The sequence below is a fragment of the Cydia amplana genome, chromosome 1, assembly GCF_948474715.1.
Source record: "Cydia amplana chromosome 1, ilCydAmpl1.1, whole genome shotgun sequence".
NCBI classification, from domain to species: Eukaryota; Metazoa; Arthropoda; class Insecta; order Lepidoptera; family Tortricidae; genus Cydia; species Cydia amplana.
Window position 1 is genome coordinate 10,018,211 of NC_086069.1, and position 15,591 is coordinate 10,033,801.

Sequence of the window (15,591 nt, forward strand, 5' to 3'; positions counted from 1 at the left end):
AAAGGCGTAATTAGAGTGACAGAAAAAGATACCCGCAATTTGCGAACTTCACAGAAGGGGCACTTTTATTTTTAGAGCTGATAGATCCCTGTTATCTGATTTAATACCGATGGTAGGTAAGTACCAAATAGGAAAAATGTGTGTAAGGCCTTTTCTCATCTACTGGAAAACTTAAGGAAAGAGTTAAGTTGGCATTATTTTATCGAGTTCTGTGTTTAGTAGTCCCATTTTGATGTAGTCGATTAAAATGTTTGATAAACTTAAAAAAATATATATTTTCGCATAGTTTTCCAAAAGTTAACCTTGATATTTGTTATTTTCTTGTTTATTATGGCCACCCCACACTAGCGTCTCCCGAGCGTCGGCGTCTAGTCAACTCTATGGCTGCTGCTCGACGCAACGTTGGCGAAACTGTGCAGCGACGCCATTTTCCACAGCGCTGACTATACGCTCAAAAGACGCTAGTGTGGGGGGTACTCCTTATTGGCACACCTCAATAAAAGATGGCGGTCTTATCGCTGAAGCGATCTCTTCCATAGTTCTTTTCTCTTCCACAGGACCATAGTTATAGTACTGGACTAATAGTTGGGTGGTTTTAGGGTATGCTTATTACAGTTTACTGTTAGTTGTTTGGTCTTAATTAAGCAGTTACTTGTTATCAATAATGATACCTACTTTTTTTTTGTAGCTTATGTGTATGTCCCACTGCTGGGCAAAGACCTCCCCTCTCCCTTTCCAATCCTCCCTGTGCTGAGCAAGATCCCGCCAATCCCGCTGGAATGCATCCAAGTCGTCCCGCCATCTCTTTCTCGGTCTGCCTCTGCCTCGACTACACTGGGGATGTCAGCTAGTGGCTATTTTGGCCCATCTGTCATCATGCATCCGGCAGACATGTCCAGCCCAGTCCCACTTTAGCCTGGCGGTCTTCACTCCAACATCAACGACTCGAGTTTTGGAGCGAAGCTCTGTGTTCCTAGTTATTTAAAATAAAAAAAATCCGATCACTTAAACTTAACGGACTAAATGGGAAAAAAACCTGTAAGAATACCATAAAAATTAACTAGTTGACATTCTACATTTGAATACCATACTATTTCTGTACTGTTTGTCGTGAGAAATGATCAACCTGTACCTTAGTAAGTAGGTAATCATACCGGTATTAGGTACAGGTAAATTTATTGTTAATTAAATTTATTTCGTAAATTAATTTGGAACGACTAGCTTACTGAACGTATTCACGTAATACGCGAATCGTCATCGGGCTAAACTTACTGCGCCATTGAAACATTATCTATAAGAATACGGTTTATATCAAGAAAACCCGAGTGAAGCTACTTGAGTCAGCCATATGCCTCCGGCGGTCACTTGACGTCTGTCCGTCGGTCGTGATTACAACTCAAAGAGGAGGCTGGGGTACGCGGGACCAGTTGGTATTACAGGAATATACAATATTTGCTTATGACTGCAAAATGTTCTTTCATAGTCTAAGGACGTCATTGGGGCATATTTAATTGTCTAAATGTTTTCAAAATGACGGGCGTTTTTCGGAGCCTTGATCATAAAACACTTATTTAATTTTATCTTTCTATTCTCGACGAGAAAAATTACAATACACCTGTTATGAGAGGCAAAACTGTGCAATACGATTTATAGAATCGTTATTTTATACCGTATACCTAAGTCATGTCAAACAAAAAAAGGTTGCATTTTGAATCGACAACCAGTACCTAGGTACCTATCGACGTAGGTAGGTATTTGAAAGCGTAACCTATAGTTTGTCAAAGAACTGTCTTATTTCAAACATAGACAGAGATAATCATACTATCTTTGTCTTACACTAGTACTAGCACCCAAAAGAAAAAATGAGTATAGTTTTTTTGTTCTTATTTTCTGACAAATTTGGTTTGACCAACTATATAAATGTGACACATTTATATGTGTATATCTATACAGTATGCGTTGCGTGTACCTATAGATATAGGTACATTGTACCTCTATTATCTTGCGAAGACAATAACAGTCATACACCTTCGTCGCGACTGAAATTGAAACAAACATGTCTGCGGTTTAACAAGAATTCAACGCTGAATCGATAATATTCACACCGTTCCCAACAGGCTTTAGCGAAGTAGGTAGGTTAAGTGATAGATAGGCATTTGTTGTGAAATGAATCTTCGATGTAAGATGAATCTGATGTATCTCTATCTCTCCAGAGTAATAGGTACATAGGTAAGTCACATAGGTAAATAAAATATTTTTCACCTCAGCAGCTCGAACAAGGGTACTTTGCTACTTAAAAACAGTGAGCAAAATCGCATTTTGCTCACTGAGTGAGACAAAATGAGCAAAAAGCGATTTTGCTCACTCAGTGAGCAAAAAGCGATTTTTGCTCACTGAGTGAGCTTATAGTAATAAAAATTAACTAGTTGACATTCTACATTTGAATACCATACTATTTCTGTACTGTTTGTCGTGAGAAATGATCAACCTGTACCTTAGTAAGTAGGTAATCATACCGGTATTAGGTACAGGTAAATTTATTGTTAATTAAATTTATTTCGTAAATTAATTTGGAACGACTAGCTTACTGAACGTATTCACGTAATACGCGAATCGTCATCGGGCTAAACTTACTGCGCCATTGAAACATTATCTATAAGAATACGGTTTATATCAAGAAAACCCGAGTGAAGCTACTTGAGTCAGCCATATGCCTCCGGCGGTCACTTGACGTCTGTCCGTCGGTCGTGATTACAACTCAAAGAGGAGGCTGGGGTACGCGGGACCAGTTGGTATTACAGGAATATACAATATTTGCTTATGACTGCAAAATGTTCTTTCATAGTCTAAGGACGTCATTGGGGCATATTTAATTGTCTAAATGTTTTCAAAATGACGGGCGTTTTTCGGAGCCTTGATCATAAAACACTTATTTAATTTTATCTTTCTATTCTCGACGAGAAAAATTACAATACACCTGTTATGAGAGGCAAAACTGTGCAATACGATTTATAGAATCGTTATTTTATACCGTATACCTAAGTCATGTCAAACAAAAAAAGGTTGCATTTTGAATCGACAACCAGTACCTAGGTACCTATCGACGTAGGTAGGTATTTGAAAGCGTAACCTATAGTTTGTCAAAGAACTGTCTTATTTCAAACATAGACAGAGATAATCATACTATCTTTGTCTTACACTAGTACTAGCACCCAAAAGAAAAAATGAGTATAGTTTTTTTGTTCTTATTTTCTGACAAATTTGGTTTGACCAACTATATAAATGTGACACATTTATATGTGTATATCTATACAGTATGCGTTGCGTGTACCTATAGATATAGGTACATTGTACCTCTATTATCTTGCGAAGACAATAACAGTCATACACCTTCGTCGCGACTGAAATTGAAACAAACATGTCTGCGGTTTAACAAGAATTCAACGCTGAATCGATAATATTCACACCGTTCCCAACAGGCTTTAGCGAAGTAGGTAGGTTAAGTGATAGATAGGCATTTGTTGTGAAATGAATCTTCGATGTAAGATGAATCTGATGTATCTCTATCTCTCCAGAGTAATAGGTACATAGGTAAGTCACATAGGTAAATAAAATATTTTTCACCTCAGCAGCTCGAACAAGGGTACTTTGCTACTTAAAAACAGTGAGCAAAATCGCATTTTGCTCACTGAGTGAGACAAAATGAGCAAAAAGCGATTTTGCTCACTCAGTGAGCAAAAAGCGATTTTGCTCACTCGGTGAGCAAAATTCGATTTTGCTCACTGGTTTTAAGTAGCCAAGTACCCTTGTTTGAGCTGCTGAAGTGAAAACTTAATTGTTTGGTATATCTTAAGAAAACATGAGTGAATAGGTAAGTGATAAAGAAGGAATACATTTTTCGGGTTCTCTAATATGTTCTCACTGCTGAGGTGAAAAGTTTTGTGAACTACACGAGATCAAAGTTATTTACATCTCGTGCGCTTTTGAGTCCCTTACTACGCTCAAGATTCTAAATTAGATTCAAACTTTCATCTCTTGTTGTACAAATAACTATTAAAGCCCTGGAGTAAACATAAAGGCGGTAATAGATTAAATAAACGGTTTTGACATATATCATCTCAATCCCATCTAATTGAAATGTTCTTACTTATTTCGCTATTTTTCAGCTTAAATTTTGTGTGTCACCAATTTTAATAAAATCTGTAATGCAGGATATTTTCTTTGAGTAAATCTATAAATATAGGACAGGCAATATTTTGTGTAAGTATTAATAGTGTTTTCAATGTATTATTTGATTCAGTATAATGTGCTCCTGAATTCATCACAGTATGATATTTTTTATTTACCTACTTAATTCAATGATTGACAAGTAGGTAGTAAGTATACATACGTCAGGCATCAAGTCCGTAATACCATTTACCTATTTATTTATTTTGGACATGGATTGTAGAGTTGTATAGATATAATCACAGCTAAAGACCACATACACATTCAACCCTAAACTACAAACTACCTACCTACTTTTCACGCTAAAATCAAAATACATACTAGAACAAATTAAATTATTTTCAGAAAATATTAACTCGGTATCACCTGAGATGATCCAGTTAGAAGGTAGAACCATACTTTTCTAGCTTAGAGGTGGCTAGGGGGCGCCATAAGCCTTCAGTATGAAGTGCATATTATACTTGGAAAAATTCGACCTATGCCGCTGTCCCCCGGTGGCCGAGAGGTAACAGGCACCTGCCGCGATAGCAGAGGACGCTGGTTCGATTCCAGCCTGGGGCACTAGAGGCTTGGGTCACTTTTTCTGAGTACCTATATGACATTTATTTCAGTTTAAAATCAAAATATTTATTGCACCTCATACCTATACAAGAACTCTATACTTACGGCTACTCTGTAAGAAATCATCACATGTCCAAAATCATAATCGTAACACTTTGTAACACGGAAATTATTCGGCTTAGAAACCTGTTGCTTGGGGAATCAATTTCCGTGTTACAAAGTGTTACGATTATGATTTTGGACATGTGATGATTTCTTACAGAGTCAGAGTGAATAAATTAATTCTTGGAAAAAGGTTTTTTTCATCACGTTGCCCTAGCCTCCCCTCGCCGGTATTCCTGCGTGTTTTCCGGTAATGACATTGCGCAGTTCTCGGCGGTATAAGAGCGTGCCACCGCCCAGACTTCTTGTATTGTACCTTTAGGCGGCAGGCGGTAGGTATGCAAAGGTTGCGTGGAAATTAGAAGAGGAAAATTACATTTTAGGATGTATTAACAAATATTGTGCTTTTCAGATTTACTATCATACTTATTGTTACTTGGAAAATGTTAGACAAAAATTCTACACAATTCGTTTGATTTTAATGACGATTGTTTATACGAAGATTAGAACATTTAAGTAAGTACATTAACATTGTCTAGGTATATCTGTCTTCATAAATAATGCTTACTAATTACTTACTAATGCTTACTAAATATGGAATATATTATTATATAGATACAAGGAGAGGAGGGGATGGTACAGTCGAGTTCACAAACATCTTTCATCATCTTCCTCGCGTTGTCCCGGCAATTTGCCACGGCTCATGGGGGCCTGGGGTCCGCTTGGCAACTAATCCTAGGAATTGGCATATGCACTAGTTTTTTACGAAAGCGACTGCCATCTGACCTTCCAACCCAGAGGGTAAACTAGGCCTTATTGGGATTAGTCCGGTTTCCTCACGATGTTTTCCTTCACCGGCAAGCGACTGGTAAATATCAAATGATATTTCGTACATAAGTTCCGAAAAACTCATTGGTACGAGCCGGGGTTTGAACCCGCTTCTTCACAAACATCTTTATAAGCGACAATATAGGGTCTTGAAAATATATTTTTTGAACATGGGCTTGTAAAGATGTTTGTGAAATCGATAATACCATAAGCACAATAACCTTACTATTAAAACACAAGTAAACAAAGTACGAGTATTTAAAGTGTTTAATATCCTAGGTTAAAGAGCGGCACCTACCAATTAAAAAAAATCCATATCGATTAAATGAAGCTCTTCGGTTCTCTTTTTGATTTTTTCTACTCCAGCACTTAAATGTGTCAATTAAATGACTGACAGTGATATCTAAAGCAATGTCATTTGAATGCTTTGTCTATAGGCTCATAAGATGACTGCTAGCAGTCATCTTATGAGTATAATACAACTGCTTTATTTTTTTTAAAGATACAAGTTCCGATCATCTTGATTGAAAGAGGTATGTTTTCATTTACAATAATAACTCTTTTTTTTTTTAAATAATAACCCTTTTTTTTTTAAATAATAACTCAATTTTTTTTAAATAATAACTCTTTTTTTTTAATAATAACTCATTTTTTTAATAATAACTTTTTTTTTTTTTTTTTTTTTTTTTTTTTTTTTTTTTTTTTTTTTTTTTGCTGCAGCTGTCATAGAAAAAGTAATGTATGCAACAGCTCATAATTGGTTCTTAAAATTCTCGGGTCTTTTTTTACAAAACTCGACTACGTCTCGTTTTGTAACTTCGACCCTTGAATTTTAAGAACCCTTATTATATCACTGTTGCATAAACTACTATTAAAATAGATTTAGAATAGAACTTCCGATATCATTAGGATGAAAATAGCTCAGTTTCGTATTCCCGCGGCCATAGATCAAAACAGACTATTTTCGTGTGCAATAATGATATAAATAATCGTCGATCGGTGTGTTTATTCATTGGTTCTCTGGTATAGATAGTGGGGATCGGGGGAAAGTTTGTAAAAAATCTCTGAAAAGTGTAGGTACCTCTTTGCGCATGTAAGTAAATAAATCCTACTGAGAAAATTGCACGCTTCTCAGCTGTTGTAAAAAAAATACGATACAAGTGCGGAAAGTAGGAATGAAAAACTTTGAATAGGTAACTCGCAACGAGTCGTAATAAATTAAAACACGACCGAACGGAGTGGTTTAAATCGAAACGAGTTGCAAATTACCTATTCGCACGTGTATCGTACAACGTTTTACAATATTATAGTGCTGCAGTAGCTTTTGCTAAAGGATTGCCCATTTTGTAGTCCTATAACGCTATGCATATCTTCCATCAGACTACTTAGGCTCTTGCCGTAGGTACCCTTATGATACTCGTATCCATTAGAACATTATTTGTTCTGTGATATCCATTGTTAAAAATTGGCCCAGTATATTTATTTATTTATTTAGAAATTTAAATCAGGCAACAAGGCCCATATTACAAATAGGTATCTTACAGGTTAGTCTGTACATATGTATTTTATAAACTTAAAACTAAACACTAGTTATTTAGTTGACAAAACGGCGTCGGCAAATAGACACAATTAAGCAATGAATGTAGAAAATGAAAACTTTTAAGGAATGTCGTATGAATTTCGGATTTGTAAACATTTAAAGTAATTTAAACGAACATTAAGTTGGCAATCCTTCACATGCCTGTTATGAGTACCAGTGTTTTAAAGAAGCATCAAAATAATACTCGAATCACTCAGTTATAAATACATTTGGCCTAGTCATAATCACTTGATTTCAATTGGTTATCATTAGCTGTAAATAGTTCAAGGGGTTAATCATAGAACGTACCTACATTATCGTATTTCGTTCATGGTTCATGTTTGGATGAGCTTGGAGATTAAGGACCGAGATTTTTTTATTCAGACATACTGAAAATTTAGAATTTGTTCTGAGAAAAAAAAAGACAATTCGTACAAACTCAATTTACCTATGCAATCGCGCTACAAATCAATTATCATTTTACGACACTGGTTATATGTTTTAGCTTTGGATGACGTTTTGACGTAGACTTCAAAGAACAGGCCTTGCCAGTAAAATAAATCAGCAACGTGGCGAGAGTACAACGTTGGTACAACGTAACAAACTACGAAGTCAAAAATATGTAGCAATAAGTTTTTGGCAAAAATTTCATTTTTGGTACAAGCTTTTATCGCTGACTGTACTTTTCTTACGACAGACAACTAATACTCATCGAGACAATTCTAAACAACCCTAACACAATTAGGTTGCGTTGATTCATCACAGAGTTCCTATGGCCACCTCCTGTCTCCATCATCAGATCAGCTCGATGGTACCATAATATTGCATTGTCACCCGACTTACATGTGTATGCAAAATTTCAGCTTAATCAGAAACCGGGAAGTGGATCAAAAACTTGCAAGATTCCATTACATAATTACATACAGGTCGACCTAATAATAAAAAAGCGGCCAAGTGCGAGTCGGACTCGCCCATGAAGGGTTCCGTATTTAGGCGATTTATGACGTATAAAAAAAAAACTACTTACTAGATCTCGTTCAAACCAATTTTCGGTGGAAGTTTACATGGTAATGTACATCATATATTTTTTTTAGTTTTATCATTCTCTTATTTTAGAAGTTACAGGGGGGGGGGGACACACATTTTACCACTTTGGAAGTGTCTCTCGCGCAAACTATTCAGTTTAGAAAAAAATGATATTAGAAACCTCAATATCATTTTTGAAGACCTATCCATAGATACCCCACACGTATGGGTTTGATGAAAAAAAAATTTTTGAGTTTCAGTTCGAAGTATGGGGAACCCCAAAAATTTATTGTTTTTTTTCTATTTTTGTGTGAAAATCTTAATGCGGTTCACAGAATACATCTACTTACCAAGTTTCAACAGTATAGTTCTTATAGTTTCGGAGAAAAGTGGCTGTGACATACGGACGGACAGACGGACAGACGGACAGACAGACAGACATGACGAATCTATAAGGGTTCCGTTTTTTGCCATTTGGCTACGGAACCCTAAAAAAGCGTGTTCAAAACAGCTACTATTTACTACACGCTCGATAATTATTGTAATCATGAATCATGAACATCGAGAACATAAGCGTTTGCTTACAATAGTTTGTCAAAGGTCAAAGGACTGCCTCATTTCAAATATAGAGATAATCATAGACTATCTTTGTCTTACACTAGTACCTAGCACCCAAAAGAAAAGGATGAGTACAGTTGTTTTGTTCCTATTTACTGACAATTTGGTTTGACCCACTAGAACAGTTTGTAGTATTTGCCTTAGGTTGCATAGGTAATTTGGCAGGTGGAGTTTATATGCCAATAATAATACAATTGAAATATAACTGTCAAATCGAAAGAAATATAAATGTACCTATAAATTTTCATAATTAAATATAATTAATATTAATTTTCTCGTAGACCATTGAATTATTACCTATGCTATAGTAATATTAAATATACTACTATTTATAATGAAACACCAGGTAAGTCGCTTATCTACATAATCGTTTTTATTCAAGAAGTCCATTTTTCCGTCGAGTGGCTTTTGCCTTCATATAGAATTAGAGTCTTAACGTAAGCAACACTACTACATAATTACATATGCTTACAATCTGAAAGGTACCCTTAACCATACGGAAGACTACTAACAGCTATAACAAGAAACTTATACTTTATTTGCTGTTGAAAAGTGAGGCTACCGCATAGGTTCAAGTTGCTCTTTGTACAAAAATAAAGGTTAAATATTCTAGCTCGCTTCTTTTCAGGTGGGCTTCTATGCAAGTAGTAATGTTTGCATATATAATATGCAGGATGATTCAGGAGACGTGTTCCGGAACAACAAGAAGAGACACAACGGAACTGAAGAGAAGAATTTAACAGAAACTTGGTCACGCAGGTATAAATATATAAACATTTTGAATGATTATTTTTCCAAATAAACTTGAGCCACGAAGCTTCTTATAATAATAGACACACCTCACTTGTGTCATCTTTAACGTGAAAGCCTAAAAACTCTTTTTTCACAAAAATGATAGCCCGGGAGATTGAAACCTCAAATTTTAAAATATATACCGCTTTTATCATGTGCTAAAATGTATTTATAAATTATTATCATTAAATCATTATTAAGAGTTAAATAATTGAATATATAGGAAAGGCGCAATTAAAATGTAGGTTTCGCGGGGAGAGGTAGGTTATGAATGGGGAGAGAAGGTTTGAGAGGGGGGTGAGAAGGGATTTTAAGGCTACTGCTATAAAAATAATGTATTCCAACTTAAAATGGAGCTATAGTAAATACGCATAATAAAAAAAAATCTATCCCACAATCTTCCAAAATCACCTTTGTATGAAAACTCCTCTCACCCCAAATACGAGGCACTACGGGGTGAGGTGGGTTTTCCTCTTTATCGTCAAAGTTATGAAATGGAACTACCCAAAATAAAATAATAACTAAAATACAAACGTCCGGAACACTTATTATATACACCATTCAGTTTTCAAGTAAAAATAAAATGTTATCGAGATTTGAATTTCAGTTTTAACCCTACTCACCCCGTTTTACGGTAACGTACGTACGGTAGTGAATAAAGGTAGAAAACCAATAAAGTTCGACTGACTGTATTCACTGCACTACAACTTCAGTTGTGGCTCATGTTATGTTGCATTTAATTTTCTACCTTAACCTACAGGGGCTAAAGTTACTATTCATAATATGTCTGTATTATAATAAGGTGGAAAATCTAAATATAAAGTTCCAACGGTCGAAAGTATTAATTTATGACCCATTTCGTACCTTGTCACAGTGACAATTAATATGAAAGTAACTAGAGACCTCATACTATTGTCACTGTGACAAGGTACAAAATCGCAATATGTTAACGGACATGAAGTTTGTATGCGTCCTGAAAAAGACGGGTTTTTGCGTTTTCCTACGGCGTAAAGTTCTGGTAAGGCGGGTTTAGAACTCAATTCCTACAGGTTTTTTAAGACATTTGACGTTCTTGTAGTTACATTCGGAAAACGATGGCAATTTAACCTCAGTACCTACCTATATGAGCTATATGTCCCAGTATGAAATTATGTTGTTATGGGAATAGATTTTTAGCATAAAAAACTTCTCAAATCGGGTTAACTAAAAAAAAAAGAAAAAACTAAAGAACTGAGAAGCAGTAATTGCAGTAAATATGAGTAAGTATATGTATTTATCGGGTACTTAATGCCGTGTATTAATTAGAATTACGTAATCACAAATAGCATAATAAAACCCGGTATATTATTTATGTGCTTATGGCGATGTGCTTAGATAGTTTCTTTGTTGTAAAAAAAGCTAAAACACGATGCACTCTAAGATGATAAATTATACATAAATAATGTTACATCTGAATTGCTAAAACACTTTTTATTTCTGCCAGTCCCAGAAATACGGTTTACAATGTAGTATAAACATAATAAATAACAATATTGTAAATAATATGTTAATACTAGTGATGTACCGACTATGGTTTTGACCGACTAGCCGACTAATCGGCGCTCGGATGGCCGATTAGTCGACCGACTAGTCGGCTAGTCGGCCAAGTTCATGATCGTTACTTCACGATAAAGATTACATTCGTATGGCAACTGTAGTAGCTTTATTCAAGTTCGGATGCATTATTAAAACAATTTTTTTGCTCCTTGCGTCGTCGTCGCGCTTTCAATATCAACTGAAAGATGTTCCCTGCTACTGCGACGATACACCTAGATAATTACCTATACATGAATTTAATATGAACACAAGCACATTTTGTACCCTAAATACGTATTTGAATAGAATGGGCATGTAACATTTGATTAATATTGCCTTTTTATTTCATTTATGTCCTGGTTTCTGTAATTAATAATAGGCCGACTAATCGACCTTTTTTGCCGACTAGTCGCCGACTAATCGCCGACTACAAATGTGGCCGGATAGTCGACTTTCCCGACTAGTCGGTACATGCCTAGTTAATACGTATATATCCTAAGGTTATACTCGTATACCTACATAAAACTTACCCAGTTGGTTAAAATCAATAAATGTAAAAAGTAACTTTGGAGTATCTGAGATACTTCTAACTTCAAATGGTTATTAAAACAGAGTGTAATCGGAGTGCTTTGAAAACTTCACTTTCACAAAGTCCCGTAAAGTTTTTTTATTGCTTTATAAGCCTGTTTGTAACAAGGCAAATTGATTTATATGGTTATCATTTTTAGAAGCGCTTTGATTTTCAGTTCATTAAGTTTGCTGTAATCGTTCTTGTAAGTTTGTGGCAAGTTGAATAAATGTTTTTTTTTTACATATTTAAAAGAATAGAGCCTTAAAGTCCGACGAATATGTTCGACGCGCCGACATCGACACTGTTACCTGCAAAAACAAGTAAACAACCCACTCAACTAGCCTCTCACCACGCCCACTCAAATACTATAAAATATTTCGGATTCATGTCTATTTTAGAATGCCTATTAATTTTTATCGGATTACGTCAGAACTATAAAGTACCCAAACAAAACAAACGTATGAAAATATTATTTTATTGGCAATGAAAAACAATCGCTGGCGTTTATAGGAAATGGAGATATTACGAGTACTATTTCCGTGGGTAAATGAAAATAAAATACCGGTTCTGAGTCTAGAAGTTTTTGGTAGTGTACCAAATGTGTTTTTATTTTGTCTACGATCTGCCCATACCACTATGCCAGCGGTCGGCAACCCGCGGCCCGTGAAGCTGTCACTTGCGGCCCGCGAGCCTCCCTGGCTATTTTGTATGTAATATTGACAAACGACAATGTCTGATAAAGTCGTAAATATTAACAAAGTGCGGCCCGCGTCAACTTCGTAAACTACTATGTGGCCCTTGGCTGCTAAAAGGTTGCCGACCGCTGCACTATGCCATGCACATGAAATAGATCAAAACGATTTATTTTTAACGTTTAGCTTAGCAATACAACATCAAATATTACAATCCTTCTAATTTTCTTATTGATACTAAACATCATTGCCTAAATAGATACATTATATTATTTGCGCTTAAACAAGAACTTTTGACTTTTGTCATCTGACGGAGCCACGAGGCAACAGCAGCGGCATTCAAACTTTAAAAACCCTATCTTGATTTGATATGATATATCTCACAATGATCGCTCGCACTTCTGGCACATGCACTAAGAATAACATCAAATCAAGATAAGATTTTAAAATTCCGAACGTTACTTGAACTTTTGCATAGAGTTAGATTATGGGTCGGAGAGAGGCTTTCAGACCGAAAGTTACAGTTGCCGAGGGATAACCCATAATCGCTGCGACGAGGGAGTAACTGCGGGTAAAAACTTGTTCCTATTCAAATTATAATGGAACGAAATATACATACTAGGGGGAAATTTTTCATCAGATCTCCGCAAAGCAAAGAACCTTGATTTAATTTACATCTTAGTAGGTAGGTATTTATTGAAATAATTTTGAATGATAATGACCTGAAGTAATATTATTTGAATCAGTGTATCAAGTTTATTTATACCATCCCACACTTTGAATACCAATGAATGTGATGAAGTTTTTATGGTGTACAATTTACACTGACAATTTAGAATACATAACCTCAGGCACCCAACCTAGTTTTGATTATTTTGAGATTTAAAATTTTAAACTGTATAATGTTCAAACAACAGTCATTGCAAAAGAGTAGGTCCTATGAAATATCTATACGCAACTCTACCAACAGTCATAATGTATATTTCGTTCCGTCGCCCTCCATGACACAGTTGTGTAGGTACCTACTTATGTGAATATTTAATCTCTACATATAGGATGATTTTTAGATGAGTTAATAAGAGTAACTACTCTAAATAAACCTTTTCTAAATTTCACATTTCAAACTCATTTATTTCGTGTAACTGTCACACATATTTTGTAAGTAACACTGTCAAAGGGGTCAGTATTAGGTACCTAAGCCTATAATTATAGCTATAACCTGCTATGTCGATCGATCGATCTAGCTAAATCTTGTCTCTAGGGAAACGCGCATTTTTAAGTCTATATATATGTGTACCTATATATATTATGTTTTCCGAGCGAAGCTCAGTCTATATATCAATTTAATTTATTTATATAACATATATGTATTACGTTATTAAAGTTCCTCAGCGGCCTATCTAGAAAAATTACAAATGAATATGTATTGTTTAATATTTATTAAAGACCTTTTAAAAAATAAATTTTTCATCAAGAAATCTTTATTTGTGTTATATGTATAATGAATTAAGTGATTATGATGATGATCCCTTCCGGCCGATTTCGGCCATGGCGTCCACTTCGACTCCTAGTTTGCTCGGAATGGATAAGTATGCTCAGACAAATAATGATAGAATTGTTAGATATATGCCATCTCACCGCTCGCAGTCGGCAGGTAGTTCATTCTCACACCCTGTATTGTGCGGTTTCAAAGGAATTTCCTTCCGCGCCGCGTCGTGGAATGAACTCCCTGCTGAGGTTTCCTCAATATTATGGGGTACCGTAAAACGGGGTGAGTAGGTTTCGCGGGGAGAGGTGGGTTATGAATGGGGAGAGAAGGTTTGAGAGGGGGGTGAGAAGGGATTTTAAGGCTACTGCTACAAAAATAATGTATTCCAATTTAAAATGGAGCTATAGTAATACGCATAATAAAAAAAATCGATCCAACAATCTTCCAAAATCACCTTTGTATGAAAACCCCTCTCACCCCAAATACGAGGCACTACGGGGTGAGGTGGGTTTTCCTCTTTATCGTCAAAGTTATGAAATGGAATTACCCAAAATAAAATAAAAACTAAAATACAAACGTCCGGAACACTTATTATATACACCATTCAGTTTTCATATGTAAAAATAAAATGTTATCGAGGTTTGAATTTCAGTTTTGACCCTACTCACCCTATTTTACGGTACTTACTTTAAAAACGTTGTGTACACTCAAGGTCGAAAAAAATGGATCCGAACAAAGATACAAAAATATGCTATCACAAACTTTAAATTTGGGTGTATTTACAAGATAGTAGGTAATATTTTGTCACTTTGGCAATATGTATATATTTAAATCCACATCTGATGTCTATCATCTAGGGGGCTATTTGACATGACGTAATTTATGAATAGCCTCTAGCCTGCACATAATGTTGAGTTTAATTGAAATCGAGAAAAACTTTGATTTCTTTATATAGACTAGTATTCAATATAAAATACAACCTTTCAGAAGCCTTCGCGGTAATATTGCAACAATACCATTCTAAATACATTTTTACACAACTTCCATAATCTATAGCGCTTTTCCGACCCCACGTGCGCATTGCCAAAGGTCTAACTATCCCGTTCTCGCATGTAAGTTGTCCATTTTCCCGTTCCCCTCGCACATTGGCGCGGGAAACTCTGAGGCATTGCAGGCAGACCTGTAGATTCGCGCAAACCGTTGGGACGTTTCGCACGCTACTGAAATTTTCTCGGCACGTAACTTTTTTTCCGCAACGGATGTCGTTATATTTTTGAATTTGCAAAGTTTATGTTCCGAATTTGAAATTGTGCTGTGTAGTGAGTGGTTTAGTGTTTTATAACATAGTTGTAAGTAGGTTGATAAGTGTATGTAAATACTGAAAGACGTCATAGTGAGGTAAGATACATATATTAGCGTAAGTCATTTAAAAAAGTATGTTTTAATGGTTTTGATGGGTTGGTTTATTCAAGTAAGATTGTGTCGATTAGTTTTAAAGGGTTATTTACTATATTATTTGGTTTAATGTCAT

The 15,591-nt window shown here is 35.5% G+C and overlaps 1 protein-coding gene across 1 annotated transcript in view; it reads right to left on the bottom strand.

Annotated features, from left to right (window-relative positions):
- Positions 1-15,591, bottom strand: part of LOC134647513 (uncharacterized) — a 206,595-nt gene that overhangs the window by 167,974 nt on the left and 23,030 nt on the right. The window lies entirely within an intron of this gene.